This window comes from Ambystoma mexicanum, chromosome 13 (genome assembly GCF_040938575.1).
Source record: "Ambystoma mexicanum isolate Mex_15411 chromosome 13, UKY_AmexF1_1, whole genome shotgun sequence".
In the NCBI taxonomy this organism is placed as follows: Eukaryota; Metazoa; Chordata; class Amphibia; order Caudata; family Ambystomatidae; genus Ambystoma; species Ambystoma mexicanum.
The window spans coordinates 672,033,879-672,061,780 of NC_090938.1; the positions used below are offsets into that span (position 1 = coordinate 672,033,879).

At 42.2% G+C, this 27,902-nt stretch overlaps 1 long non-coding RNA gene across 1 annotated transcript in view; it reads left to right on the top strand.

Moving 5' to 3' along the window:
• Positions 1–25,676, top strand: part of LOC138521680 (uncharacterized) — a 46,220-nt gene extending 20,544 nt beyond the window's left edge. The window contains exons 2-3 of the long non-coding RNA XR_011283094.1: positions 25,120–25,312; positions 25,443–25,676. This is a non-coding gene — a long non-coding RNA (uncharacterized lncRNA). The remainder of the gene's footprint in view (positions 1–25,119; positions 25,313–25,442) is intronic.
• Positions 25,677–27,902: the final 2,226 nt, after the last annotated feature.

A 27,902-nucleotide genomic window follows, 5' to 3' on the forward strand; every position in this document is an offset into this window, starting at 1 on the left:
CTATCCAGTAGCCCAGTCTCCTGCAAAAAGCCAACCACTGCGATTACCCAAAAGGTTTTCTCTCTGCTCAAAAGCCGACACCACCATTCTTCTTCATCATAGAACTGAAGATTTTTAAACAAGTTTCCTAAATGACGAGAACGTCTCCCGGTCAGGCCCCGGCAGCGCAGTAGGAGATGTTTTAAAGTTTCTTTCGTATCTTTCTGGATACAGAAATGGCAGTCTGGTGAAGGGCTTAGTTTTCGCCTTGCAAGAATCTCGTTAGTATGCACAATGTTCAAACAAATACGCAGGAAGTGGTCACAGAGCTTCCTGTCTGGACATTTTGCCAAGTAGGTGCGGGTTATGTTGACTTTCGTTAAGTTAATTGGAAGGTCCAACGTCGACTTGACTGAACTGGCGTCTTCCAGCGTTTGTATCCATTCGGTTTAGATGATCCGTTTTTTTACCCGTTCCGGGTTCTGGATACGTTTTGCTTCGGAACTGCCAACCTTTTCCAGCAGTAATCTTTTCCTGGCTGTCCATTCACGTAACATTTTACAGGAACCCGCTTCAATTTCTTTGCCGATTGCCGTAAGGATATAAGGTGGAGAAGATAACAACATTTTTCTATATATCAGAAGTTTGTTCCTGGCCACTATGGAGCTGAACGATTGAAGTGACAAGTCCCTCCTGATCACAGAAATCGGGGTGGATGAAGGCAAATTCAAGATTTTCTTCCAATATAAACCTTCCAGCCATATTTTCCCTGGAAGATTAGGCATCGCTTCCATTCCATAGGTGAGATTGGGAATAATTTTGGATTTGTAAAAAGTCAGAAGCGGGGAGATTGTGAATTGTCCATATTTCCTGTTAATTACGTTGATATGAGAGATCAGGAGGCATGTTTTTCCCTCCAAACTTTCTTGCATTGGAACCTCTTTGATGTTGTTATTTAGGGTTACACCTAAATATTTAAAGTTTTCCACTAATTCAAGTGGGAGATTAGCAATTGACCACGGGAAGTGCTTTCTTCTTGTCTTGCGCTTCTCGAAGATCCAAATCTTTGTCTTCTCACGGTTCAACTGCAAATGGTTTTCTTTGAGGTAGGTGGCCAGGTTAGAGATTTGCCTCTGCAGACCTTTTGGCGTGTAATCCATTAAGATAATATCGTCTGCGTACAAAAGGCGCAATATTTTTGCATCTCCCAGTGTTGGTGGAAAGGAGCGGACTCTGTTTTCGAACTCCCCGAGATCGGCAATGTAAGCATTGTATAGGGCCGGGGCCAGAGGGCACCCTTGTTTAACCCCCTATCAGTTTCGATCCAGGAGAGAATAATCCGGTTTGATTTAGCCGCACACACATTGAAGTACCTCAGTATAAGGCGTTGGTAGGGTTCAATATTTATGGGGGACATGCTCGATGTTCAAGCTTTTTCCAAAGAGTTGTTCTGTCGATCTGGTCGAAAGCTTGAAACAGATCGATGAATGCGTTGTATATTTTTGGCTGTCCCTCTAGAACCTTGGCTTTCAGTGTACTGATTGTGAGAATGTTCACAGACGTACCCAGGTTTTTTACAAAACCGACTTGAAGTGGATCTGCCGAGTTTGAATCTAGTGTCCACTGCTGAAAGTTGTCCATAAGCATAGAACCGAAGATCTTTCCTATTGAATCAAGGAGTGCGATGGGGCGATAGTGATTTGGATTGTCCCTAGCCCCTTTTTTATATATCGGGACCACAATCGCCTTTTTCCAAGATTGGGGGGCTGTTGCAGACTCCATGCACTTTTTGAAGACTTCAGAAATAAAGGAACTCCAAGATGGTGCTAGTTGCTTTAAATCAAAGTTAGTTATACCATCGGGACCTACGGCCCTCGCGTTGGTGAGTTTTCTTATCTTGGCTAAGATATCATCGTACTCAGTAGAGTTGTTCCACATAGTGCTTGTTGGGACGAAATTCGACTCTTTTTTCCCATTCGGAGCACTGTATAAAGTAGCAAAATGTTTTGTCCAATATAGTAAACAAGATCTACCTCCTCATTCAGGCATGGATGGCCTCCCACGGCCTCTGCCTGAATGACGACAAAACAGAGATACTGATCCTGGGTTCTGACTCCAACCTCAAAAAACTCAGCCCCAACTATCTTGCCTTCAACATAGATGGCAATATAATTAAAGTGGCAACTGAGCTAAAAACTCTAGGTTTGTACTTCGACTCCACATTATCTCTCAAAAAACAAGTCAACTCCCTTGCCTCCTCCACAGCTTACACCTGCAAACTAATCAGGGCCTGCAAACCCTACCTCTCCAAAACCAACTGTATCACACTCGTCAACGCCCTAGTAATGTCTAAATTGGACTACTGCAATGCCCTATATGCGGGCGCCAGTAAAACTGTCATAAATAAAATGCAAATACTGCAGAATAATGCTCTTAGAGCAGCCTTGGACATACCCCGTAGAGCACACATATCCAACATCAGGAAAGACCATCATTGGTTAAAAATTTGTGACAGAGTTCTCCTCAAGACGCTATCTGTCACCCATAAAGGACTGAACAATACAGCACCCCCATACATTTCGGCCAGACTGACCAGAAAATCCTCTAGTCACCACACCAGAGCTTCTAACCAATTCATACTTGAAACTCCCAGATTCAGACTAACAAAAGCGGGTGGAGCAAGCTTCCCTGTTAAAGCTGCCCGTTCCTGGAATGCACTCCCTACTGCATTGAGAGCTAACCTACCGTACTCTAGATTTAGATGTAATGTGAAGAACTGGCTCTGGACCAATAATGACCAGCAAAATGATCCCCTGCTCTAGGCCCCGGACCATTGCATACCATAAACATGATACTTCTGAAACCCGACTTGAGACTATCTCATTGCCCCTCGTGATGTGAGGTACCCACATCCTGTATCTCTTGTATATATGTACTGTAAACACGTTAATAATACATGTAATGCATCTTCTGTATATATCCTTTGTATGTAACCTAAGCTTAAGTATTCTTGTGACTGCTGTGCCCGGCTACCCCTGGGTTTGGAGCGCATTATCAAATAATAAACTAAACTAAACTAGCTCGCTTACAGGATTCGTTAGCATGCCTGTTGGGTTGTCACTGTTCTTTTTTTATAAGAGACCAGAAATCTCTTGACTTCTAGCTACAGATTACACGTAGCATTTCCTCGGCATCATCTTGGTATCTCTTATGTTTGGTGTTTTTGAGCCATGTTCGGTAGGAGTTCCTGACATAGTTTGCTGCTGCCATTTTCATAAGGCAGTTAGATTTTTTTGCTACGCGCATTCATTTCCTTCATGATTTCCGTCTTTCTACTACTTGTGCATTATATATATGAGTAGAAGTTTTTGGGAGTGTACAGGATCTTTTCTTTTGTGGAATTGGAGCTTCCAGGGTCGGTAAGTAGTCCACATTGCTGACAGGATTGAATATGTAGTTCTGCTCATTATAGTTCTTAATGATAATCTCTATGGCCTTTTCCGTCAGCCTTATTCTATTGCCACAGGTGTTAACGGTAAAGTTCGTCGTCATGTATGTGGCTAAGGGCTTCGTAGTTGGCCATTCGGCGATCGGGATGTTATGATCGCTGTTATCGGTGTGAACAACCTCGAATGACACCAGTGTGTTCAACAAGCTTCGTGAAATGTGGATATAATCAATCGTTGCGGCTTGTCCATTTCCCTGCCAGGATGGAATCAGGGGGATGTATGTCGAAGATACATAATAAAAGTTAGTTAGATCTCTCAAATCCATCAATTTGATCCATAAGTAGGCTCTCCCCCTTGGGTTATTCAAACGCATGGACAGGTCAACATTCAGATCACCCATGCTGATAAAGTGGGAGGACATCTCGTTCTCCATTGAACTGTCGATTAAAGCTTCCAGCTGGTCAAGACATTTCTCAGTCTCCACTCTATCAGGATTCCAATAAATATTAAGTAACAGGATCTCCTCTGGGAGTTTGTTGTGGTCAATCGATGATGTTTTAGACCATGTAATAGATGTTGCCAGAATAAATTCCGTCGCTAATATCACTTTTTTTTTTAGCTCAAGCCAGAACCAATTCTTAGGGCTGTGATTAGCCCAGATCTTGGTCTGCCTTTTTCACTTTTTAAGGCCGGAGAGTGGGCCAACTCGTATCCATCAAGTAAGGGTTTATCGACGAGCCATGTTTCTTGAAGACAAAGGGCGTCAAATTCAGCCAGGTTCACATCAGAGGATCTGGTCAAGTGAGAATACCCCCTCGTATTCCATGAGCACATTCGCAACTTTGTGGATGCATCTTTCTCTTTGTCCTTAAACTCCTGGGGGCAAGTCAGTGTAGTGTTGACTGATGGCTAAGCTTGTCTCGTTGTGATCCTAGAAGGAGCTGGCCTATCACTTTTAGACACCCATGTTCTTGGGGTACCAGGTGTGTTTCTTATGTATCTTATCAAGCCCTCTTGGTCTCTCCTGTCATCCAGGGAGCTTCTACTTTGTTGAAAATGAGGTCCCTTTGGTGTTCTCCTGATTTCCGGTGACCTGGCAGGAGTCATGGGTCTTCGGATTACGCGATGAATTTTATGTGAGCTTTTTCCCCCGTACCCAGATGGGTCCCAGATCCCATGACCCCTTTTGGATTCACCATGGTAAGGGCTCTGGGTGGACCGCCCATTGTGCTTGGAGGTCTTACGGCGGATTGTTACTCCACGTGGGCTAGCCGGAGATTTGAACATGCGTCTGGTGCCAAGTCTCTGAGGAGTCTTTAAACTGTCCGAATCCCTTCGCAAAGGGAGGGATTCCTTCATGGGGGTACCCTCTTGTGCAATACTTAGTTCAAACCCCAGCCTCATTAAATTGTCCTTTGCGTTCCACAACTTTTTCTGCGTAGGACGCAAGGAAATATGTAGGAAAGAGCTGTCTTTCCTTCCATTCGGATTCGGTTCCAAATCTTAATATCCTCGCTGATTCGACCTTGGAGCGAGTTTACCTGATTGAATAAAATTAGTAAGGCCCTGTGATTCAATGTCCAGTTGTCTTTTACTTCACAGGTCCTTTGGAGTTTAAAAGTTCTCGTAGAGGCCCGTTTTAAAGTTGCAGGTTCACCTCGTGAGTGAGAGGGGCGAAGAATTGTACGGTTTTGTGTACTTTGCTGAGCATCTGTGCTCGGGAAATGTAATGAATTTTGGTAGGAGGGGGAGACCAAGCCCTACTCCGCCTGCTTGAAATCCGCTATGCATTTTCTTTCATACTTCTCTCACGTCTAGTGATTTGCTCCAATAGTCCTTGTGGAATATAACAATGCTTGTTCGCAGAAAACGTATATACATAAATCATATGCTAATTTAAAGGAGGGACATGTACGTCAAATAAGGTTACTCATTTACTAGTTCAGGAGTCCTGAAATTCAGTTCAGAATGCGACACCTATTTTGTCAGTGCGGTCACTGTTAGTTTTCTTTAATGCTCTAAAACAAATGATGATGGGTCACCAAAAGGCCAGGGGTAGCGGAAGTGACATCACACGACCCGTGACCTCTGATGACATCACAGGAAGGGATGTCATCTGACCCCCACCACGAAGTGACATCACGGGAAGCAATGGAAAACAACCTTTCACCCCTTGACAACACAGGAAGTGGCATCCCATAGTATTGTTTCTAAGTACACTATGAAAAATATGGTTACAGTATTCCTGTAAAGTGACACACATTGCATACAAGAATGGATCACCATATATATCGTTAATATCAGTGCATACAGGCCCATATTATCAAATGACTGTGAATGCAAGCAGACGTCCAAGGCCAAACGCTAATGATGTGTTATTATATAGGGCTTATGCTTAAGCGCTTCTTATAGAACACATATACATACAATATCCCCCAACCTGTGTTGCTTCTCATTGATCAACCTCAACAGGAAGAAAGGCTGAATTGACCTTGCCGGGAGTCAAAGCTGCAGATCACATACACATTTCAGCAGCGAGCACTCTACCCACTGAGCTATTGTACCAGCTATAGCTACCAGAAAACCAGCCAATCCAGAAACAAAGACCCATGTGCTGCTGGCCACAGCCCAAGAGCTTCAATGAAAAAAACAAAGTTTAACTTTTTTTTTTAGGGGTAGCAAGACTTCAGGCGTTGCAGTTGCGACCCCTGCTGACCCCTAAATGACGTCCCATCGGTGTAACAATATATTGGGAGACCACACTCAACATAGGGAGTCCCCCAGCCCCATTTAAGATGGCCCACAATATATAATTTATGTTGGATTCAACAAGCCCTATCTATGGCTCATAAAGAGCCACAGAGACCCCCTCCACCCTATGCTGATAATGTGCCAAGAACCAGGCCGGGGTATAGAGAGAATATATATTTATTTAAAGTATATATTAAATACATTTTTTCCTTTAATGCCTACACACGCCAAGTTCTCTGTGGCAACAACAAAGCTGCGCCCCAAAATGCACTTTCCTTTTTGTAATAAATAGGAAACTATTGCTCTATCAAATTTAGATTGAAAACAAAGCACAAATTTGATTTTAAAACAAGTTACACATTACACATGCAGTGCTGGAGACATGGAGTGTCCCTGCACACTTGAAAAGGAGAGCAGTTTACAATCACACATACTTTGAGGATACTTTTTTAGTTATAGAACCTTTCTTTTTGACCCCCAAAGGCAATACCAAAATCGTTCTGCTATCAGGGTCACTTAATCTCAGGAAAGAGTGTATATTTTTCAAGGGAGAATTAAACTGGGTTTCACTTTTGCAAAGCACTTCTCTCCCCACCACCAAGAACACAGGCGTCAGTTATAGAAACAGATCTGGCCTTTAAACAGAGCGCCCCTCTGTTTAAAGGCCAGATCTAGGGAGTGGGGACAGCTTAGGAATTTCAGTTTGGGCCACTGGCACCCATTTGTTTAAGTTTAATGTTTAATGAGTGGTGACAATTGGGAATTTCCTTTTGGGACAAACACCTCTTTGTTTTGAAGGGCAAGATTTAGGAATGGTGACAATTATACAGTTTGTTTTATAGCAAGGACACACCTGTTCATTCGAGAAATCTGGGGTGGACCAGAAAAATGAAGGCACGCAATTACTTTACGTGACTATAACATAATTTCTGCTAGGAAGGAGGGCAGAGGGTTCAAACTCCTCCAAGCCCCCCTGCAGCAATCTATTTGGGAGTTAATTAAAATAATATTCTGTCAAATATTCTAAGGGTCTACACAATTTGCCCTCATCCGCTATGAAGGGAAGATAGCAAAGCAGGTAGATCCCCCCACACACTTGGTTTCAAATGGATCAATTCTACTTACATTGGACCTCTGTTTTGGGACACTCAGTGGGAACAGCACCGGTCTGGTCACAGGCTGCTGTCAAAGATATTTCCAGCATCCATCCCTTATTTGGCTCTCTTTAAGACCCAAAGCCCAGTCAGCTGTTGTCATTCCCAGTTTCTCTCTCCCATGAAAAGTTAATGCTCCATTCATTTTAGACCTCTCCACCCAAGTAAGGTCAGACAGCTGTCTCAGGATACCCTGAGGTGGAATAAGAGCAATTCTCCTTCAAGATGTTTAGCAGCTCTCCCTCCAAGAAAGTTTTAGGGAGGATGTCTCTCTGTCTGTCTTTTTCCTTTGTCTGTCTGTCCCTTTTCTATTAAAGGGATAGTGCGCTCACAATTTGCATTGTCCCGATCGTTCAGGCATGTCTTTTTCAGCATACTGTGATTGATCATAAAAAACTTTCCTGTGTATCTGACCTTAGTTTTCCTCGCTTATACACATGCGAAAACAAGGGATTAGGCGCGGCCATCTTGTGCCAATCTTATCCGTTGCTGCATCACCCTAAGGTCGAGTGCCCTCACGGCACTACATCATATCACCCGCCCCTGAAGCTGACATCACTATTCCAAACGATATGCTCCACCTATTTTCATGACGCGAGTGGGCAGCGTAGCCAAACGTGCCCAGCCATCACCCACGTCATAACGTCAGTTAACGCACAACCCAGAAGATCAACACACACATCCTCTCAGAGCACATCCCAAACTAGATTTGCAACCATTCATTTTTAAGAAAACATCATTAATCTGCAATTTCGCAAGTGCTTTTTTTAAAATCAAAGAACACTCCAAAAAACACATTATCAAGATCCACTCATTGGGATGAACCACCAATAGTTATGTGTCATTGGGCTCCAGTGGCAAAAGTTAAAAATGACGCACATGGTGTTTCTCTAGGGGAAGATGTGGATTTGACGCATCAGATTCTTGCTACACCGTAAACGATGACAGGTTGCTTGCTCCTTGTTGCTGATACCGCCAAAGGGCATATCGGTCCCGGTCGACTGTCAGACATTAGGGTAATGCAAATTGAGGCATTTAGACGTATCTGCCATTGTTGATTGAAGAAGCCATCCACGGCAGCTGAAAACGATGGCATTTGCCGAACGGTACAATATATCTGTGTAGATAACAGAATAAAAATATATTTTAGTATCCGTTCTTTATTCAAATTCATCCTGTAATTCTGCACTGGATGAAACCGAATAATGAACACAAACCACACACAATGAACACACACAAACAACATGGGGGACTATTTTAGACTACGATGTGCATGAAAGATTAGCGCTGAGAAGTTGCTATAGTTCCCAAACGTATGGATAAATGGACACAGAAATGGGACAACTGACAGATAGCATTGTAACAGAACTGGAAATATTATCTATCGAAAAGTGAACCAAGTACCCTTGGAAAATGTGCTGCCCCTGGCCCTTTCAATAATGCAACTTTGATTGAACACCCTGATATTCCATGGGATGAAGTGGTTTAGATATGACTAGCCTGCATACGGGTTGTGGTTTTGGGTCGTCTATGAATAATCGTCACAATATGCTCCAAGGAACAATCCATAACAATGTCAGTAATCCATATCGGCCAGAAACCGAAACCTTTGCTCATTCATACTTAAACTAAACACGAATAACAATTATTAGTAGAATTATAATAAACCACGCGTTACGCACTCAGTTTTTTAAATATGGCGTGGTATACAGAACAACATATTCTGTCCACTATTTACGTCAAATGGCATTTTTGAACGTCGCTGAATTTTGCAATATGCAAACAGAACAATTTACCCTTTTTTAATCGCAAAATTATTATGTATAGTTCAATTTACATTAAGTTTGGAAGTTACATTCTCTTGGCGTAACACGCAGTGTCCGCTCTGAACAACGGTTTGCATACATTGAAACTAAATGTTGCAATGTCCACTCTCAACACAGTAAATCTTATAATTTTTGCGGATATTGCACAGCTTCTGTCCTTCTAACCTGGCGATTGCTTCCTTTGGTCCAAGGTCACATAACAATTGAAGGTTGTTTTCAGCATGTATGTTTGGTAGGTTACGTTTTTGTGAAAGAATGCCACAATATTAAAACATACTGGACCAGATGCTGCAGTGTGAACTGATTAATTTCTTTTATCCCCACAAGCATCATCCCACAAAGTGACCTTCACTCCATGGAGCAATGAGCACAGCTGGACCATGTGGCATTTGAAAAACCCACGAAAAATAAACAAATTGTTGGCTGGCATCCACCAATGCCACAAGATCTTGAATACTGTCTCACCAATCACTAGTGCGGTTTTATGAACCCATTTGTGATGTCATTTACGGCGCTGTGGCCTTCCCATAGACAAAAGCATTAAATCGGGAGTCTCAACGTTCACGAAGAGCAGCTACCTTTGATGATTATTTTTTAATTCCGGTAAAAAGTTAACCTTGTTGAACACTGCAACATATCTCTTTGCTTCTTTCACAAGAGGTTTCTATTCATTATGTTGTGAGCGTAACATAGGACAGCCGTTCACAATATCTATCCCACCTGAGGCAGCCCTTTCTAAGTTCAAGCAAGACAGGTCACATTGCTTGCCCATACCAGGTTAGTTGTATTAATGATCCGACTAGGCCTTGTGTCAGTCGGACGTGCGTGTGCATAGGGTCATTCCATGATTTTCAAATGTGGATCCGGGAAAACTGTAGCCTTGTGCTCAACATTGCAGTAGTGCATGAAGTCACGCAATCGCAACGGTCAAGCGAAAAGCTTATCTTCTTGGGAAGGCCGTAGCAAGTCAGGAAGGGGCCTGAGGCGAAGAAGAATTGGTTGCCACTATTCCAATAGGGTGTGCCCTTGGTAGCAGATCAGTTTTCGAAATCTGAAAACAGCCGCTGAGTGCAGGCCAACCCAGTCAACATAGAATTCCTTTGATAGACTCTATCCGTTGTACCGTCAATCTCAGCAAGAAATCACAAAGTCTATAATAGGCAGAGTATAAAACTATAGCTTGAGAGGGTGCTAACCTCACAGACTGCGCTCAGTCATACATATGCCACAACAATGTGGTATTGATTTAGTAGAGTTTTGGACTTAAGAAATGAGTAAATAAGTATGAGAGACACCTGGTAAGTGTTTAGAAAGTAAGGTTCCTGTATTTCAAATCCAACAAAAAGGCAAAAGCAGTATTTGCATACATTTCAATTTTAACCAAAAAAAGGGGGTGAAAAGCCACGCTTTGGTAATCAATTAGTCATGCATAGAAGGAACTTGGTCGCACTTGATTGTTTACACATAAGCTAGATATACATTCAAAAAAGAAGAAACTTGTTTTTGCCAACACGTGTTTCAACCTATCTAGGCCGTCATCAGGGCGTAAAGTTTGTAATAATTGGTACAGTTAACATATTCAATCGGCAATCCGACGGCGCAAGATAACAATCGGCGGATTGCACTCTAGCTGAATACGGCATGAATATATAACGGCAAATCATGTTGGACATTTGTAATTACTTGCAACAAAATTATTGACCTTTCAGGAAACTGATTTCCAGTAAAAAACTGCCAATGTGACTTATATATTAACGCCAGAAGAAAGTATATGATCTAAAGACGTTAGGCATAACTGCACAAAAGACTCTCTCTGCAAACAAGGATTGCCGATTGAATATGTTAACTGTACCAATTATTACAAACTTTATTTATATTGGGAAGTGAACTGTTCTACAAGTGCCTCTTTAGGTGGACAGGGCTAGTTTGCATTGTTTTGTGGCACTGTATGTGTCCTAGGAACAAAATCCGGATCAATTCCGTGAGTATGCATGGCCAACACATTCAATGTCAAATCTTTCACAAATTTGAATTCAATTTCCTGGTATATTAGCTTGGTCACCCATTGTTTGCTTTGTTTTGTGAAGGCCTTGAGGTAACGAAGCATCCCGAAATATCCTGCATTTTTTGCTTGTTCCCTTCCAAGGTTCTCGTTGTGCACAAGTACAGCTGGTATTGTTCTGGCCGCTATACCGTCTATGCCGAAATGCAACCTTTTGGGACTGTACTTTAGGCACATATTGTGGAACACCTCCAAATCTCTGATATGACAGAATTCTGTGAGTCCCTTCATGTCTCTTGAAAGTGATTTATCGTACATGAACTTCTCAAGAGCTTTGTGTGGAGGTTAACATGGCACCAACCACTTTTTTTTGCGTTCCTTCTCCTCCGATAAAGGTCAATGTGCACATTTGTGAAAATGTTGGTTTTCTGTCTGAGTGTACGTTGGAACAATGGTGCATCAATGAATGCCATTTTTCAAGTGGAATTTCTGCAGACCCATCACAAGTTTTGGAGCTCCACCAAAGATGGTTGTTGATAGACTGACACCACTGTAAGATTTTTTCCGAACCCTTTTTTCTACCAGCAGCTTAATTTTTTTATTGACTGATTTGGCAACGTGCCATACATCAAATTGATGACAAATGTGTGGAAACTGCTCTCACATGGCCTTGGCTATCGAAACATGCCTGTCAGTGGCTATTAGGTCTATTTGCATTCCCCTCGATTGAATATGTTCGACGGATTTGATGAAACCATGCTTCTCCATGGCCACAGAAGATGGACATTCGGACACCTGCACTATCTCCGAACTCACCATTTTTTTTACTTTTCATGTCTTAAAAGTGGTATGTGCATTATTTTGCTGAAATTCCTGGGCTGTCACACTGTCTGTCGCCAGCTAGCCAGAAACGTTTGCCAGAGAATGGGCTTTTGATTGACATCTGTTCAATTTTCCAGGCGTGACTAATAGCTGGGAATAATAATTCCATTTGGTATTTGTAGTACTGGGTTTTAGCAAGGAACTCAATTCCCACAAATTGACAGAAACTGGAAATCTTACCGAAAGTAGACCCGCTGAAAAGTAAAGCTGCTGAACATAGTAGATTTCCAGCTCGCACTTTGCCCAGCATCGGTAGAGCGTACCATGAAAATGTATTATGGAGATGGACACAGCTGGCGTGTATTTTCAGGTTAGTGCCTTGTAAAATACACAAGACACATTCACCAATGGATGCCCGCATATATTGCCCCTCAATGTATGGACACATTTCAGCATCTGTACAATCTCTAGCAGGCAGCTGTCGAATACAATGCATTTTTGCTCCTTTAACAGCCAATCGTCTGGCATGAATGTGGTTTGTGACTCGACTGTGGTGGACAAATCGCCAAAACTAGGCAAACTGAAGTCGAGATATTTAGCAAGTTCCTCGGTCCATTGCGTTGAAGCTTCATTTGCTGTTATTTCAGGTTGTAATATTTGCACACAAATTGGAGAAACAGTTAAAATCGATTGTTTCTTGGGTGGAACATTTTTTGGCGGGTGTAAATTGTGTCAAGAGGTCTGCGAGGAATTGCAATGCATCTTCATTGTATTCTGTTTCATCTTGTTTAGTTGTCACATGGTAGCAATGGTCCATGGACACTTTGCAGGGTTCGGCAATCACATTCCATTCAGTTTCCGGCCATTAGGCATATGCATCACAAGTCTGCTTATTGACTGGACCACACTGCACCTCAAATATTAGTTGCTCCGTTGTGAAATCTGTTTGGCAAACAACATCTTTGGTTTCATTTGATGTCTGTGTCTTTATACTTCTCTTCCTTCTGGGCCTCTAAGAGATGTGTTGAAAAACATGCTCAATGTATAGCACACAAACAGAACATACCACTTTAAAAACAAAAACATATGACTAAAACGCCAGTCTAAAACTTCTACAAAACAAACCTGTTTGTTCGTTACCCTTGTTTTCTTGCTTTTCTTTGAAACCATGGGATTCTCTTCTGGTCCATGTGCCTCCTCTTCTAATTCAACAGCTTGTGAACATTTCTCGAATCGAATATTTATTAAAAAAAATAAAAAAGTCTATCATACTGGAAATTAAAAAATTTCTTCGCACAGAGCACTTACACACATAGCCTCAAACAGTGAACATTATTTAGTCATAATATACATTTCAGATTTCACATGATAACCTTCCGAGATGTCACAGGTACTTGATCAAAGATCACAGTGGAAAACATACTGAATGTAATATTGCCCTCAAACTTTTAAAAAATATATTCTGCATTAGAGAGGCAGTGTAACGTTAAAACCGAAATCATAAAACTTTGAAACAGTGCACGGTCACATGCATTTCACTCTCTAATAATATCATTTGTAGGATTTACTTTCATTCTTCCAAGGGAACTTTAAGTAGGCATACCTTATACTCTGGACTGGTTGCAATGGAGGAAGTGATTGTAGTCAAAGATCCAGCATCCCCCTGTAACACAGTACTTGTTTTAGTACAGATCAAAACAGCTAAATGGAACTCAGACAAACAGATGCAGATGATGGAACATATAGAGAGAAACCCATACATGCCACTTAGTGTTACTAACCGATAGCACACATAAACATTTTCATTTAATTTGAAATTGCAAGCATAACACATTCTCATAAAGGGCAAGTACAATAAAATTACTAGATAGGCGAGTGAACTTGATGTTGACTCCGGAAAAGAAATTGATGCAGAATCTTGCTCCTTCATTTTCTGTGTATTATCATAAAGTAGTACAAGGGAAAATTAAAGTTGTATTAGATATGAGGGAATATCCAACGCTCGAGAATATCACTTTGTGCATGTCGGTAGGACTCACCATTGGGACCCTGGACGTGTCAATGGTTTCGTAACTTGTGAGGGTCTGTGCTTCTATCGCTGCGCTCTATGTAAAAAAAAGGGACATGTCAAGCAGCCGATTACGAAAACATAACGTGACCTTTATAGGGCACAATGGCATTATTTTAAAATGGTCATAATTGCTTGATTTATTAGAGGATCAAGAAAGCAGGGACCAATGAGGTATATTGAAATCTAGTACAGCAAACATTCAATACAATCTGGTAGCTATGGAAACAATAGTAAGACACTTCTGAAGTAAATATACACCGAAAGCTCAAATCTGTTCATGAAGTTACCATTTCAGTACCCTACCAGATTTAGATCGAGAGATCATAGAAAGCACTTACTTATGCAGCCCATCATCCTACATAACAACAAACACAGCTAATTCATCATGTAGGACTCACTGGAGGCAGTGTGTGCATAAATTCGGTTGGAATTGCGTTTGGAGGTATTTTACAAAAAATTCGGAGTCAACTCTTTTTTGTGTACTCGGACTGTTCGTACATATTGTCGGTAAAGTGCCGGCTGCAGGTGCGGAATCCATTGGCCCTCACGTCCTTCAAGACATCCTGGGCTCTACTTTCAATCTCGTCCACCGGAAAACCACAATATTTAACCCATTTTCTTATTAAATCAATATCCTTCGGGAATGTATGCAGGACCATGCCCAGACTCTTTGCATGGTTCATAGAAGGGCAACCGAGAACCATACAAACAGGCATTCTTGAATAGTCGGTAAGATCTGTATACTAATATCTAAATAATAATAAAAAAATATTGTATGCATGTGATTGATGTAATTATATTACAGAACTCTATGCAATAGTTGTTTTAGTGAAACCTGTGTAACATTGTCGAATGAACACAGTGATAACTGTCTTACAGAAATGATTGGTATACCGCAATTATTAACGTGTTACTCGTCCGTTGAATGTTTTTTCAAGCATCAAAAGGGAACATGCATACAAATAAGGACCATGAAAGATTTAATTCTATAACAATGGACATTGATGCAATGTGCTATTTTTCGATATCAAAATAGTTGAAACATTAGACAATGGTGAAGTCATTGGGCTAAATGAACATTACAATGCGCGGTAAAATTGGTGGAAATAGAACAAAAAATTGAGATCAGCAATCGATGAATATAGAGAAGTAAATCGGTGACCTACCAACCTTACCTGGACGAACAAACAAGCCGATTCAGCAAGCAGGGAAGCAACTATCCAGGGAACAAGTTGCACAACAAACAGATACCTTACTGAGCACAGAGATGTTCTCCTGTTAAATGTCAAGGTGTTTATAAAGGATTAAAAAAGATGGGTGTGTATATGAATGTGTGACATGTTTGTTGCAGTGTCTTGCAGAGGGGAGCCTCGAGACAGTGGGTCTGGGGAGGCCATAAGAGCAATGGTCACCATGTAGAAGAACCACTTTGAAGTGTACATGGTGTTTGGCACCTTGGCCCAACCCACCCACCCAGCCCCCTTGGGAGTGTATGGCACCGGTGCGAACTGCCATTGATACTGGAGGGCGGATGGATGGGCATGAGGTGAGCGCCAAAGGCCCGGAACACTGCTGCAGGGAGACACACTTTTGTGGATTGCAGGGGCAGGGTCTTAAAGAGGGGGGGCTAGAGACAGTGGGTCTGGGGAGGCGATGAGAACAATGGTCACCATGCAGAAGAACCCTTTTGAAGTGTACATTGTGTTTGGCACCTTGGCCGTTCCCACCCATCCAGCCCCCTTGCGAGTGCATGGCGACAGGTGTGAACTGCCATTGGTACTGGAGGGGGGATGGATGGGCATGAGGCGAGCGCCAAAGGTCTGGAACAATGCTGAAGGGATACACACTTTGTGGATTGCAGGGACGGGGTCTTAAAGAGGGGGGCCTTGAGAAGGTTGGTCTGGGGAGGCCAAGAGAACAATAGTCACCGTGCAGAAGAACCCTTTTGAAGTGTACATGGTGTTTGGCACCTTGTACCATTCCCACCCACCCAGTACCGGAGTGGGGTATAATGGAGGGGGGATGATTTGTTGCGGACGAGGTGAACGTAATAGGGCACCAACCTTTCTTTTATGTCCCTCATAAACCATTGATTGTGTTCTTGATTCACTGAATAATTGAAACTATTTGTATATGCTCATTTGTATTTTATTTAGTTTGGTGATGTTGATTGCACAAACAAACTACAGATTGTATACTTGAGGTTGCAGCACAGTGTGTGAAAATCCCCTGTACTGTTCGCTGTCACTGGGGAAATTTGCGCGAATGGCTCCAACGACACAGGCAGGTATTACTTGTCGAACGCGGAATCCAAGCCTCCCATAAAGCCACCATCTAAACGAACGGTAGGACACCAGCCTGTATCACCTGTGGAAGAGAAACATACATACTGTCATTGAATTAACCATATAAGTGTTCCACCCTTACTTGAAAATGCATCCTGAATTCTATGACATAGTTGCCTTTACAAACATTACTTCGTTGATAAATGAACTTGGACTTTGAAATCTAGACACATTACAAAAGTGAACCCCCCATTCCGACCACAGAGAAGTATTGTTTCTTAGTTGAAAGTGAAACACACATAAGCGATGAACACTCCAGTTTGCAAAAAGCTAGAGAAATATATCCAATTTGAAGACTAAATTAATTTGTCAGTGATCGATCAAAGTTACAACAATGTTGGAGACAAATATGAAATATTATTCGTCTCAGTGGTCAAAATGACATCACACCTAGAGTACACTTACTTGTTACTTAGATTGCGAGGGTGAACTGTTGCGCGAAGATCGTGCATAAGCTCCATCATAATCCTCAACACAGACCTTGTGAGGCAGGCTGCCCTGAAGTCATGCAGCTCGGTAATGCATAGCAGAGGTGTGTCTTCTTCTGATATGTAGACCAAGCATCTAGAGTTTTCTATGCAGCAACAGTTCTCCACCTCGGTTGGCATGACCTTGCAGCGATTACAGGTACACCAGGTGGAAACGACTTCCATGCGACTGGGCTCAGGCTCATGCTCCGGGGATTAATCTTCCGAACTATCGTTCAATTCCCCATTGTTTCCGCATCTTTCTCTTTCAATTACTTCCTCTTTGGAATACTCAGGCTTGTACTAGTAGGGCTGCATTGCTGTCATTATATGACACAATTTTGAAATAAAAGGCAAGTAACGATTGAAATCAATAGTAATGCTAGTGTAAGTATCTGTTTGCATGGGCTTTGTGCCAAGAAAGTAGCTGAACAGAGCAGAAACGAGTCACAGGCAATCCAAAAAAGACAGTAAAACGATTGAAAAAGCAACTCTGATGTTGTTTGATGAGAAGGGGTCTGTTTATACTTATTGAGGAAAGAGGTGTCCAGCCATTGCCATGGAGACACAACAATAGCTTGCGCACAGAGTACCTGACACAAGACGTGAATTGGCTTTGAGAAAAGGGGCGTAAGTATCTAGTGATGTCAGCTTCAGGGGCGGGGGATATGATTTAGTGCCGCAGGGGCACTCGACCTTAAGGCGATGCAACATCAGATAAGATTAGCACAAGATGGCAGTGCCCGACCTCTTGTTTTCGCATGTTTAAAAGTGAGGTAAACTAAGGTAAGATGCATAGGAACGTTTTGTACAATCGATCACACTATGCTGAAAAACACATGCCCGAACAAATCAGGACAGTAACATTGAGTGCACTATCCCTTTAAAATCAGAAAGTGTCAACTTATTAGCATCACATTTTCATTGGACCTCCTACCCCCAAGGTTCCACCCCTGTCTTGTGATAGGCCCTGGGAGATCAATGATTGAAGTGAAGCGGAGAGTACACACCTTCTATCATTTACATTTTGTTAGCGGTCAGCTTTTTCACTTAGAAAGTGCCTACATGGCAACATTTAGTAATTTACCAATAAATGCCATAAATTATAGATGACAGATAGGTGGAACTGACTTTTGTTTTGCAAGTTATTGCGTGTACGAGCTATGATTTATTTGCCCTTTATGCAAAAACTAGCATAGTTAGGAGTGTGAAATTTCCTAAGCAGATATCTAATTTAATAAGCCATTAGCTCCCCAACTTTCAGATTCATATCGTTTTTGGGGAAGCTAGATACACTTTTTATGTTGTACCAAAAAGTCCCCAAATCGCATTGGAATGAAAGTCACATTAACACAATTGCCTTGACCTTGAAAACAGCTTCAAAATGAGACCTGTCACAACTCTGTAAGTATTAAGGTCTAAATGTTATTGAATAAACTGACATCTGTAATGTAAGTCAATAGCAATATATATTTATACGTGGGTTGCAGTTTCGTTTTTGATTCTTAGGGCCTCATTACACGGAAGGCGGTAAGGGTTAACGGACACCAGTAATGGTACCGGTGACCGTTAACCCTTACCGCCTTACTACGAGGTCCCTTTGCGGGTAGGTACTTTAACGCCTGTTGTTTAGCAGCCATTAAAAACCAACCCGCAAAGGGACCAGGGTGCTAATTACGGTACCGCAATTTGCGGCACCGTAATTAGCGCCTTCCCCATTCCCATAGAGCCTTATGGGGCAAAAATGGGAATGGGGAAGGGCAATGGGGGAAGGGGGAATTCCCGCCTCGCCGACCGTGGAATAGGGCGGTAATTCTCCTTTACACCAAGGCGGTGCCGGTATTTTACCGGCATGGACCAAGGTGCTAATAGCACCTTGGTCCTCCGCCTACCGTGTAATGAGACCCTAAGTCTCATTTCCCTGAAAACATGTATGCCAGGCTTGTGTTCGATTCTCTGGGCTTAATATTTTTTTTAGCCTGCAATAAAATGATCAGTCACTCCTGTGATGTCAAAAGCTGAGCTAAGGGATACAGCAGAGATTGTATCTCTGTCACCAGATGGTCTCTGACATCATGAGGCCGTGCTGGCATTTGCCATTTTGTCCTTGCAATCTTGAGTTCACCACAATTCTGTTCTAATAGTGTACCTTTTCAAGCACTACACCCACCCAGGTTGGCTGTGTGGAACAAACACATCGTAAATACCTTCTATGCATGAGCCTCAAAGAGATCTCCCTTCCAGATAAGGAGCCCAACAGACCTGCAATGGGGGAAGTCGCTTGCGAAATCTATGCAGCAACACACATGGCCCTGTCTTCCTTGGGCTCAAACGAGATTTACATGTTGCACCTGAAAACAAAAATATCTTTTTCAATTACTGAATTCTTTTCCCAGTGCAGCATTTTACTCCTTTTAACCACTTTCATGTTTCTGTTATTGTTCACTGCACTTTTGAATCATTGTATTTTCATCTTGCTTTTCACATCATTGGTTTATTACTAGTGTAACTAGGGTAACAGAAAATTAAATCCTGCTGTTCATTTGATCATTTACCATGTGCATTTTCATCCTCAGCAACATTTTTGACTCCATGCATGTGTGACTTCAGCTGCGAAATGCACACGCCTTTCCATTTAGCATGTATGTTTCTTTGCTGCTTAATTTTCAGGATGCACAACATTTTGATGTGTGGCACTTTCAATGACATATGCCACTTTTTGTCAATCATTAAATAACAAAGAGGGACAGCCCTGAAGTGGGAAGGACAAACGGCTGGGAAAACACTGAAACCGGGGTGTACTTCCCTCTGGAATCCAAATCTATGCAATGATTTAGTGCAGATATACTCAAACCCTTGTAAAAAACCGCCAATGGGGCACTAGAACATTTGTCCGATTGGTAAGCAGCCTGGAAATACATGTAACCATTCTGTTGTATTATCACAGCTTTTTATTATTTTGTAATAATGTTGTTGTTTTGCTCATTTAAAGCATAGTGTCATTCAAACAATTGTGCCCATAATATAATACTGTAACATAAAGGTTCTTGAGCATTGAAATGAACATAACACTGTGGTACATTTACAGCAGAAAACCCAAGAAAAGGGAACAGGGGTACAGCCTAGTGTGGACTCCAATCTAAAGGCAAACCAAACAGCAAGCGTAATGGGGCTTGTAACTCATCAATAAGTTAACATTTGTTAAATGATAAGTGATGAAAGAAACATATAAACTGATGCATTGATTCCAAAGTCTGAGTTAGTACTCTAATAAGGCGACCTCTAAGAAGTATGACCTCATGATAGGTGGACATCTAGGTCTTAGGTTAGAAATTTAAGTGCAGACTTGATCATCACCCAGAATTGTGGGCACGGTAGCTGTGGACGACAGATGACTACAGATGACCAACTTCAACCCAGAGGAAGACAAACTAACTCTGGACAATTCCAACCATTCCAACAACCACCTATGGTGCCTTCTTTAGGCCAAGAGGGGCCCAGAGGTGGGTACTGCCCCCCAAAAGCCCCAATTCCCCTTCTTCAACTACCCTAGTGGAGACAGCCGAGCAGATGACACAGAAACAACTGGAGGCATTAGAGATGACCCCTATTTTTAATCTGTCGGGAATTCCACCTACGAAGAATTGAGACATCATTACTAGCCAAGGGACTGTCTTTTGTACTGACCAACCATACAGACTGGTTTCAACTGGACCTTGAATTGTCAAATGTCTTCCGCACCATCAGAAGGAAGGCCTTCTTTTTTGAAAAAAGACCTCTTGCCACCACCAGAAGACATAGGTCTCAGACCTAAATCTGACTTCAACCCAAGGGATACTGGAACACCATCTTCCATCTTATCTTTTGAAAAAGCTATCCGGCAAGAGCTCCTTAAACTTCAGTCGACGCCTGAACAGCTCAGACAGAATTTGACATGAGGAGAAAGGAAAGCCCTGAAAACCCTTGGTGACAACAAATCTTTAGTGATCAAAGCAGCCGATAAAGGCGGAGGGATTGTGGTACAAAACTCTACACAATACTATGAAATGGTGATGGCCCTCCTTAATGAAGAGGGTAACTATACAAAACTGAAAAAAGATCCCACACCGGATATTAAAATCAAGATCCAGGAAGTCACCAGATATGCTTTAGAACAGGAGTGGATTACTGATAAGGAGGAAGCATTTCTGAACTCTTCAGAAGAAAGGACACCTGCACTTTATGCACTCCCTAAAATATACAAGAACAGCACACTACCCCCAGGGAGACCCATGGGAAATGTATAGATCATTTCATCAAACCACTGAGTCAACGCACGCCTACTTACCTCAGAGACACTATGGACATGATTTCCAAATTTGAAAACCAGCCATTTAACCAATCGAAAGATCTTATGGTTACACTGGACATCAATAGCTTGTATACCAGCATCCCTCAACATAGTGCAGTGGAGTGCATAAGAAGCCACCTTGCCCTGCACATGACACAACAATGGGTTCCAATCAACTTCATAGTTGAGTTGCTTGAATTACCACTCACTAATATTTTTTTTGTATTTAATGATACTTTCTATTTGCAAACATGTGGCACAGCCATGGGGGATGTATTAGCACCCAGCATAGCCATCATTTTTATGGCTGAGTATGAATTTGCACATGTACTGAATATTTCCAATCCATTTCTGGACTATGTGACACTGTGGTTCAGATACATAGACAACATTATTTTCATTTGGAAAGGAGACAGTAGTACACTCGACCGGTTCTTTGGATGGCGCAATACATGTACACAGGAGATCCAATTTACCATTAGCAAAAGCAATCAGAACATCAATTTCCTGGACCTGACTATTAGACCTAAGGACAACAAATTGGAATGCTCCATTTACAAAAAAGCAACAGACAGGAATACGGTGTTACACTGTAGCAGTCGCCATCCAAAACGTTTACGGGATAATCTCTCCTATGGACAGTTTCTCAGAATACGTCGCAACTGCTCTCAGTTCGAAGAATTCCAAAAACATTCCAGTACCCTGCAGCTCAAATTGACTTCTAGGGGCTATCTAAAAAAACGTATTCAAAATACCCAGAGAAGAACCCGCTTCACACCAAGGGAAACACTTCTGGTACCTAAACAACACGATAACACGGCAGATAACATCATGGCTTCTGTTTCCACATTCGGCTCAAGTACTTCCAAACTTAAGGCACTCTTCAGGAAGTTCTGGCCATTAGTCCAATTGAGTTTTCCCTCTGAACCAAGACCGAGAATGGCACTCAAGAGGTCCAAAAATCTGAAAGACCTGTTGACCCACGCTAGAACCAGTAAAAACACCACACGCTCCACTCTATGGAAGTAGGGAGATCCGCGGTCACCATCCATGCGGCTCATGCACTGCTTGCAGACAGACACGCAAAATCAACTCTTTCTCCATTGATGGCAAAGATTGGCAGTTAAAGCACTTTTCGAATTGCAAATCGGCCAATGTGATTTACGTGATCCAATGCTCCTGTGGCCTACGTTATGTAGGCCAAACCTCCAGACCCATTCATAAGCGTATAGGAGAACACAGATCAAGAATACACTGTAAAAACCACGCTGCTCCCCTGGTCAATCACTTTATTGAGTTCCAACATGGGCCCGACTCCTTCTCCTGGTGGGTGGTTGATAAAGTGCAAGACAAATTTAACATTGTGAATGCGTTGAACTTTAAAGAAGCATGGTGGATGTTTAAACTCAAATCCACTACCAAAGGTCTCAATGAAGCACAACCAGGACACTTCTACACATAATGGCCCAATCACTCTTTCATCCAGTCCGCTTCTTTATGGAAATTTCAGGGCTCGCTTTGACCCTCAGGTATGCCCCCTGTGGGCACTATACCAGCAGGTGCGCCTCACCTCCATCTACCTCCCTGTTGACCTCCTGATTTTCTCCTGGCCCACTATTCCAATTAGATACTCAGATTTATTCCGCAGCATTAGTCACTGCGCATCACATAACGTCCATTTATGCCACCTGTGACCCTGGGCCCCCCCATTGCCTCCCCTCGACACACCTCTAGTGGCTACGCTTTGTGCCCTTCTTGTCTCCGGGTTAGCCCTGAGATTCATGCACTGGGCACCTGCTTCTAGTGAGCACAGCCTCTAACTGGATAGGGTCTGTTCTGTGCCCTACACGTCTTTGATGTGTTAGCAGAACTCATAAACCTAGAAATGAATTAACTGATTTGGTTGTACTGTCTAAACCCACCTGGCCCAGAAACCGTTTTTGGTGTACATTTATACTGACCACTTATCGTGTGGGAGCCTGATGTCATGCTATTTAACCAACATATAGGAGTCGGTCCACTCATCTGTTTTACTGCCACAATTGTATGAGATTTGGTCCGGGCTCACTAATATTTGTTGCTATTACAGTTTTTGACGGACAGTAGTATCCATGTCTTGCAGTTAAACTGTTTACCTGCTTTTCTGTCACTACTATATGGGACTGTTGTTCCGTATATATGCACATGTTGTAACAACAGTTTATATTACTAAGAGCACGGATTGATACATTCACATATGCGGTTTCACTCACATGCCCAAACAACATGAGTAGATTGGTTGCCTTCATTTCGAGTTCCACCTCAATGTTCACACGTCATTCTCCGGACGAATGCGCCCCTTGCACTGTCCTTTCCCCGTTCAGCTCCATATTGGCCAGATTCAGTAGATACGCGCATGCGCCATGCATACAGACACTACTCCTAGGCGCATGTTCATTCTTTCAATTTATACTGCTCTCCTTTCTCCTTACGGCAGAGCTAGCACAGGCTCCCACAGAGGACCATTGCCTCCGCACACAGCGCCCGAATTCCCAAGGTAACTCACATGCCTCTCAGCCCGCCCGTTCGCCCACACAGGGGTTGTTGTTTCTGATCAGACTGACCTGCCCTTCCCTGTTCCCATAGGTCGCTCTTACACTGCTCCAGACCTCTACTTTGCCTGCTCCACCTCATGAAATCTCCAACCCAGGATTAGGACGCGGCAGCTTAGCAAGATTAGGAGAACAAACTGAGGTAAGCACTAAAACGCCCTAAAACCATGGGGAATTCAGAACCATATGTACATAACCATTGAGGACTTAATAGACTGGAGCATGAGTTCTAAACTCAATGGAGAAGTAATTCCATAATAATTCTCTACAGATTCACCATCGGGTGTAAAGTTAACCCACTCGACTAGGAGGACAATTTGAATACCCCTTACTGGAACAAGGACATATATCATTGGATTATGGTACCGGTTGATCTCCTGAACAAAAATCTTCTCTTTAGAACATTGATTGAAGAATACTGACGTAGGAGAGAGGCAACTGAACACCCATTGGTGCATCAGCTGAGGACAGCAAACAGGTAACTCTTGAACCATTGGTATTATACCATGACTCATATTATCCACATATGGGTCTTTATCACAAGAACCTTTCTGGAAGTGTAAATAATAGTAGGTTCATCCTTATATTTATTCTTTTAACCTTACAGGCCGATTTCACTAGCATAACAGAAACGGTTGCTATAAGAAAGAACACAGGTAATTATGAGATGAAAATGAATGACAGATATAAAACAAGAAAATGTAAATGTAACAGATGAGTGACAATACTCTATTTACTTATTTGTTGTAGATGTGATAACTGCACATGAAAAAGGATAGACAACTCCTGAAGAAGGGGATAGAATACCCCAAAACGCGTAGAGACACATAATCTAATATTGGATGTTCAATAAGAAGTATTATTGAAAGGAATGTAAAACTATCTGATATTAATGATTTGAATTTGTTTATCCATACCATGTTGAAACAAAACATAAGCTAAAAGCTAATACCAATTTCGAAATGCACTTTGTTTGAATAATAATGAAGATTGGAAAAGAATGTTCTTTTTACTATAAATTGATTGATGAAATACATCACAAGATTGTTTGATACTATTCTTTTGAAATTTACGTTTATAATAAGGTTTGAACCTACAAAAAACATATTACTTTTTGGTTGTATTTACAATAAACATTGGGTGTGCAGGGGACGGGAGAGATTCACAAGGTTGTGGACATCTGTTGTATTGTATCTTAGGACGACTGCCTTCCCTACATCCATCTCATCTCACAAGGTAGTGCTTGTGGTTTGTTCCCATATGCTCTGTCACTAACCTTAATATTTCCCCCATATTGGGCACAACACTTACTCTATCCCATTTTCCACACAGGGAGCCTTATCCTGCCTTCATGATTGTGTTACCTATTTTGCGGTGACCCCAGGATATCGCCCTCCAAGGGCCCTCCTCCTGCACCAGGCGTCTGCCTTGACATTGCCTGCAGTCCTTATTTGGAACACATCTACCTTATTACCTGCTGCGCCTCCACTTTTTCAGAGCCAGCCAGTGTGGAGCTCCCAGCTAGGTGAGTCCCTTTGGCCACTGGAACGACAGGTTGTTATGCGTATTGTATATAATTACTTTTTACCCTTCCTCTTTTATCACTTTCACGCCTTTTTAATACATGGTCATTCTTTTGTTTGTCCCTCACACAGAGAGACCTGACTTTTATGGCCCTAGACGAAGGCTCCCCCCACCTCTGAGCGAAACGTCCGCAGCCAGCATGCCCACAATTCTGGGTGATGATCAAGTCTGCACTTAAATTTCTAACCTAAGACCTAGACGTCCACCTATCATGAGGTCATACTTCTGCTGGGCATAGGTGAACCTCGTCCGAGGTCGCCTTATTAGAGTACTTACTCAGACTTTGGAATCAGTGCATCAGTTTATGGGCCTCATTACGACCTGGGCGGTAAGGGATTACCGGTACCGGTAAGGGCACTGGTGCCAGTAATCCCTTACCGCCCAATTACGAGGTCCCTTTGCGGGTCCCTACCATAACGGTTGGTTTTATCAGCCATTAAGGAAGGGACCCACAAAGGGACCTTGGAGGTAATTACGGTACCGCAATTTGCAGTGCCGTAATTACTGCCTTCCCCATTCCCATTGAGGCCTATGGGGGCAAGAATGGGAATGGGGAAGGGCCAATGGTGAATGGGGAATTACCGCCCCGCAAACCTTGGAATGGGGAGGTAATTCCGCCATTCACTATGGCGGAATCCGGCGTCAACCATGGCGCTAATAGCGCCATGGTTAACGCCTGGGACGTAATGAGGCCCTATATGTTTCTATCATCACTTATCATTTAACAAATGTTAACTTATTGATGTGTTGCAAGCCCCATTACACTTGCTGATTGGTTTGCCTTTAGATTGGAGGCCACAGTAGGCTGTGGCCCTGTTCCCTTTTCTTGGGCTTTCTGCTGTAAATGTACCACAGTTTTATGTTCATTTCAATGCTCAAGAACCCTTATGTTACAGTGTTATATTATGGGCACAATTGTTTGAATGACACTATGCTTTAAATGAGCAAAACAACAGCGAAATAATAAAAATCTGTGATAATACAACAAAATGATTACGTGTATTTCCAGGCTGCTTACCATTGGGACAAATGTTCTAGTGCCCCATTGGCCGTTTTTTACAAGGGTTTGAGTATATCTGCACTAAATCATTGCATAGATTTGAATTCCAGAGGGAAGGCCACCCCCCTGTTTCAACGTTTTGTCAATCAACCAACAATGTGCCTTTTCCATCTTCACATATTCCTTCTGTCAACTGCAGAAATAACAGTATTTGGATTTGCTAGGCACATTTAGCAGTATTGAAGTTGTACGGCAGGCTTTTCATTCACCAGTGTGCCTTGCCATAAAAGCAATGTATTTCAAATTAGAGGCCTAACCTGGCCTTTCCTTTTGTCATGCTGGGGCTGTCATTAATCCCCACATCTCTGTAAGGCAACTCCTTATCAATCGAGGGAATGCACCCCACTCTACAGGGGTATGCATGGAGACCTTTCATTGAGATGGGGGTCCTTCCTCGCCTTCGTCGCAACAACACTTTAGCAATCAAGCCTTTAGAGGTGGGTCGCACGGTGTCCGTGCTCAGTGCCTGATGAATTGTTGTATAAATTCAATTGATTGTCAAAATTGTGCAAATGAATGCAGAACGTCCTTCCACAGTCTTTCGTCAGGCTTGCACATGGTTTTTATCACTGCTCACTATTCTGGAGATGGGTGACACGGACACTCATGACTTCAAATAATTTTCAAAAGTGGTAGGACGGAGTAACTCCTTTCCCATGAAATAAGACCTAAAAGATGTATTGTAACCACTCCTCATTCTAAATGTGAGTGGCTTGGGTTGTTTGTGGGTACCATTCACCAGTAGCTGTTGCAAGCTATTCTCTCTGTATAAACTGACAGCGTTCGTTCCGTCTGAGCTCCGCCCGCCCCCCCTTATTCACAGCACTGGTGTTCATATTTGACATTTTAACAGTGTAGGATGTTTTAATCATGCAACATCTAATTCGGTGGAGCTTTCCATCCACCCCAAACCAGGCAGCACAATTTTCCATTATTTTATCAATTTCTTTTCATGAATCTGGGACCCCCAATTTAATAACATTGATTCCTTACAGCTTCCCTCTCCTTTACGGACAAGAAACACACAGGGTTGCACAGAAGGTCAATTTATTATGAAACTAGAAATAATTTAACACATTGAAATATAAATACGTGTTACACACTTCACTTCAAGATGATTCTTTTTTAGTTTTTAATTGTATTATTAATGTGCTATAGTTCCTACAATTTTTCACATTATATACATGTTACCATTAGTTAACATAATACATTAAACAACTGCCAGCTACACAATAAAAGTTGATATTCACACATTTCATTTTTAAAATTTAAAACCCAATATTAAGATTAGAATAGCACCTTTTGAGTTCCTTCATGTAGAACACCTCCTCTGTCATTTGATAAACATTCTCATTGCAGTACATGTAGCAATTAAATGGACCTGTCCAATTCGTTCATCATGCACAAAATTGCCTGATCAAATCTCTATGACATTCACTGTTTTACCAACAACCAATGTCAAAGTTTCAAA